At 39.1% G+C, this 4,614-nt stretch overlaps 1 long non-coding RNA gene across 1 annotated transcript; it reads left to right on the top strand.

Annotated features, from left to right (window-relative positions):
• Positions 1-273: 273 nt before the first annotated feature.
• Positions 274-4,411, top strand: LOC118263536 (uncharacterized). Its single transcript, XR_007707290.1, has 2 exons — positions 274-2,982; positions 3,825-4,411. It is a non-coding gene; the product is annotated as an uncharacterized LOC118263536 (long non-coding RNA).
• The last annotated feature ends 203 nt before the right edge of the window (positions 4,412-4,614 follow it).

Below are 4,614 nucleotides of genomic sequence, written 5' to 3' on the forward strand. Positions count from 1 at the left end.
AATTAAAATTGGTAATAATGAGAATGCACTAACAACAATTGTTACATAGGTGCACAGTTGGCGCGGTGGCTGGGCAACTGGCTGCCGTGCAACGTGTAGCGGGTTCGAGTCCCGCACGGAGCAACTCTTTGTGTGATCCACAAATTGTTGTTTCGGGTCTGAGTGTCATGTGCATGTGAAATTGTATGTTTGTAAACGCACCCACGACACAGGAGAAAATACTAAAGTGGGGCAACGTTTATTTAAAAAAAAAAGGTAGTTACTTGCCTCTTCGTAAAACTGCCACCAATGACCAGCCATCTGAATGCTTGTTCAGCAGCAAACTCCAATTTTTAGTGCCTTAACTGTAAACCTCAAGTGGTTGCTAGGCTTAGGGGCCCTCCAACCTCAACTAAAAGAGTAGCATTTATGCATTATATACCAGGTCGACGGTGAGGTGCGGTAGTTAATTAGTTAAACTCTCCTGCTTAATTTAGATAAAGAATATTTTTTCAATAATAGACGTGTCGAGTCAGATAATAGACCAGGGGCCTAAATCAATGATACACAATTTTGCAACTATGCTAATAACAGGCCCCGGGAAGAACATTTGTAATACATATCTACGTATATGGTCAAAAATGATGACTCGCCCATTTACTCACCTTTAGTTTTCACTTTCAGCAATTATTTGTTTAGGTACTTGTGGAATTCAATAATATTAAATAGCAAACATGTACTTAAAACAGGTAGACATTAACCGCAGTAGGTACTCGCCGCAGCTATTCAGCGCCTAAGTAATGAATTTCAAATCAATCTTTTATTGAAACGTGTTGTGTGTAACGGTTACAAGGTCTCTCATGAAACGTGTATTCAAAGGAAGGTCCGGTCCAGGCGACCACCTCGTGCAGTTTATATTAGGCACATTTCAATAAGAGGCCATAAACAAAGCAATTTGTTGGCGGTGACAGAAGCGGCGCGGGCGCACGCCTGACGTCCACGCCCGCTATGGTGACCACGAAGCAGTCTGCAAACTAGCCGTGACTCGGCAAAACTAGACAAAAAGCGTTTTATTTTAACACTTACCGACACAATAAAAATAAGAAACAGTTTCAATGCTAAAATAATAAAAACGTTGTCTTACTTCAATATTAACGAGTGTTTAGTAAGTTACTAAGCAGACACCGTCAATTTAACTTAGTAGTAAAGACATCGTGAGCGATATTACATAAGTAGGAGCAGGTACATGTATAATAAGCTACCCACACTGATTACATTGTAATGTTTTTAAGAAAAAAATCTATTCAATGTCAGCAAAAAACAAAGAAGTACTAAAAAAGGCAGTCTTTTAAATCAATTCACAGTTTCATAATATGAATACATATATTGAATTCTTGTGAAGTACACGCGTAGCAAATTGTTACAAAAAACAAATATAGCAAGATTAAGCAATGTCTATGTATAAGAAATGTTCACAACATCACACGTACCTAGTGAATGGGTCGTACAGAAATGTCACCCTATGCGTAGACCGTAACCGTTGCTTCCTGCGGTCAAACTCAATTAAAACTCATTGCAGGGGCGTGCGAACCAAGCGCGTCCGCCGCGAGCCGAGCGTGCGCCCGCGCAGCCGCGCTCGAGGTCCCCGCGCATGGCGCCCGCACTCTTAACCCCACAGGAAACACTCCTTGCCTAACTCCTAATCTTAGGTCAATAAACCTAGGGCTCGCATCGTCTCCGTATGATGAACACAGATGATACACAACTGATAACGATCACCGTGATATTACAATCAGTCCCGGTAATATAGGAAGTCTTATCAGTTCCAACGGAGGTTTGCTCGATATGGTACACGCGTATGGGTTACACGAGATTTATATCATCGGTTATTGATTCGTCGGCTATAGACTGTGAAGCATTAAAATTATAGTTATCAACTTTTTAATTAAATGTTCGTCATTATGCCGCACGCCTTAAGCATAAAGATTGACGGACAGATGATCGGCATTATTGATCGATTGCACCTACGAGCCATATTTTAATTAAACTTCTTTATACCCATTTAAGTTCACAATGTCCCGTTTATCTAGGAGTACGTGAGCACGACGGTCGTGCGCCAGTAACGTGTGAACTTTAATACCGATATCACACTAGTTGGCACTAGCATGATGCCATGACGGCACGTCAAGTATTGCTACGGTATTTTCTCCTGCAATGTTGCCTTGAAGAAATACGCCGACGACCAAATCAATATCATAAATCGAAGTGCACCACGGTGCGGAGACATTCTCAGACATTCTGCTACGTCTCGTAGTCCAGTTTGCTGTATGTTTAAGGAGAATCAACAATTAATCGCTCTTAATTAATTACCTCGCACGAATTATCTTATAGAGACTTAATTTTTTGCGAGATTCGCAGCAACAGACAGATGAAAACGCACCCAAATACAGTAACATTTACATTCCACTGCAAATAGCTAGCGATATTTAATGTAATTTAGCACACTTCGTATGAAAATGCCACGGTGAACAGCATTGGTCAGTTTCCCAAGTTAAACATCACTTTTGTTTTTATCGATGACATTGTGAACTCGCTCTGTTTCTTAGTAATTCTTTGTCACATTTGTCTATCGTTATATTAAAAAGTTTATTGAAACGAAACAATAATATCTTTACTATGTTTTTGTGTGCGTCTTCTGGGAAGGGTAAAACGAAAGAGCCTGATTTAAAACATTAGGGTGGATGGTTTATGTTAAGTGAACCCCCTGAGCGAACCGAACCGTAGGTACCCATCGTTTTATCTTATGTTATGTCATAGTTTACAAAAGAGTTTCATATTGTCACAACACTGGGACCTTCACAAAACTTAGCTTCATGCAGGGTGTGCCCATCAATAAAAACTTTAAATAACAAATGATGCAAACAGATGACTTCAAGCCCAAAAATATTATTTTCTTATATCTATGACTTCAACAAATCTGTGTACACTAGTAATTATAATTGTGTAAGTACATATTTCAATGCAACCCAGCCAAACTTATCGAGATGAATTCATCATATTTTCAAGGTAAATTCGGTATGTACGTACATTTATTTTTGAATGTATTACACGATTGTATAATTTGAATGGCTGGATGTGTAGCGTGCAGCTAACGTAAGTACTAAGTACGTATTTTATGCGCACGATAACGCCCCTATATTGCACGGCCGAGTATTTGACCGACATTGGCAACTTTGATAAGTGTTCGCCGTATTTCAGTGTTGGATTTTGCCGACACATTACAATATGAGGAGTTTGTTCGCAGTTGGCACTTCACAAGTCACAATCTCACTTAATCGGCTGTCCTTTCATCTTAAAACCGCAGAAGTTAATTTAATGAATAATAACATTAGGGGACATTGTCCTTACTTATAAATGGAAGGTCTTCCATAACTTGTAGGCGACATATTATTATTGTGAATGAATATGAGTCATGGTGCCAATTTTATACTGAATTTAATAATAATGTATTGCTATGATAATGTATGGTGATTGTGACATTATCATTCCATATGTCTGGTTTGAAATTAATATTATCGTCATTTCGGACTTGCCTTGGTATGCAAGTAGGCACAGGATGTTTGATTCAGCCTTTAGATTTTTCGTTTTGCAACAAATGTTTCTAGAAACTATTAAAAGTACACTTTTATTTGTAATCGTCCGTCTCTAATATTGTTGATCGTTTTCCATTGAGGTACTAGCAGCAAAGCAGTGTATTTCCGGCAGAAATTGACAAGATGATCCAAAATACGAGAGAATCATTTCATTGACGTTAAATAAGTAATTTTACTCAATTTTGTTATTAGATGGACCGGATTTCGTAAGGCTACGCGATTCACATGGTTATAACGAAGTCGTTGACTAGAGGCGAGTGTGTGGCTGTGTGATGCGAGTACAGACTCGGGGCGAGAACGTGGGGCCCGCCGGTTGTCTGCCAAGCAACGCCTCAAGGCCCGCGAGTCATTGCCACGTTGCGAATTCGCAAATACTTCACCATCTCCGTCCGCCTAGCCACCAGCCTGAACAACATGCTATGCCAGTATATCACTATACTCTATAGGACTCAAACATAACATGATACTGCCGTGCCCGCTCTAGCACATTTAAATACTTATTCATACTTTATTCTGAATCGAAATCGACGAATAACTCAGACTATAAATAACCATACAAAACAATCATTTAGAAGTAAGCTAAACTTTTTGTGATAGCACTGTGCGCGTAGAGCATGAACCTTCCAATAAAAACTTCAAATCCACTTCCATGAATGCTAAAATCTCTATTTTTGTAACAGCGAACGTGCAGACCCACTTAGCGGTAAGAACTATGCAGGCACTACTTGCCTAGGCTGAATGTAATCTAACTTTCAAAATAAAGTGTTAATGTTAACAAATCACGAAAAAAAATATAAAAATTCCTCGTCCTTTCTATAAGAATATGAACAACAAGTTAGTAAAGCCTACAAAAACACATCTTGCAGAATCACCCTACACCTGAAAAATGTACCTACCACAATGTAGCCACTCGCAAGTTTGCAAATAATAAGAAGGCGGTTGTACATTTTTCTAAGATGATAATTTCGTTTCCGTGACCATT

The sequence above is a fragment of the Spodoptera frugiperda genome, chromosome 27 (assembly GCF_023101765.2).
Source record: "Spodoptera frugiperda isolate SF20-4 chromosome 27, AGI-APGP_CSIRO_Sfru_2.0, whole genome shotgun sequence".
Lineage (NCBI taxonomy): Eukaryota > Metazoa > Arthropoda > Insecta > Lepidoptera > Noctuidae > Spodoptera > Spodoptera frugiperda.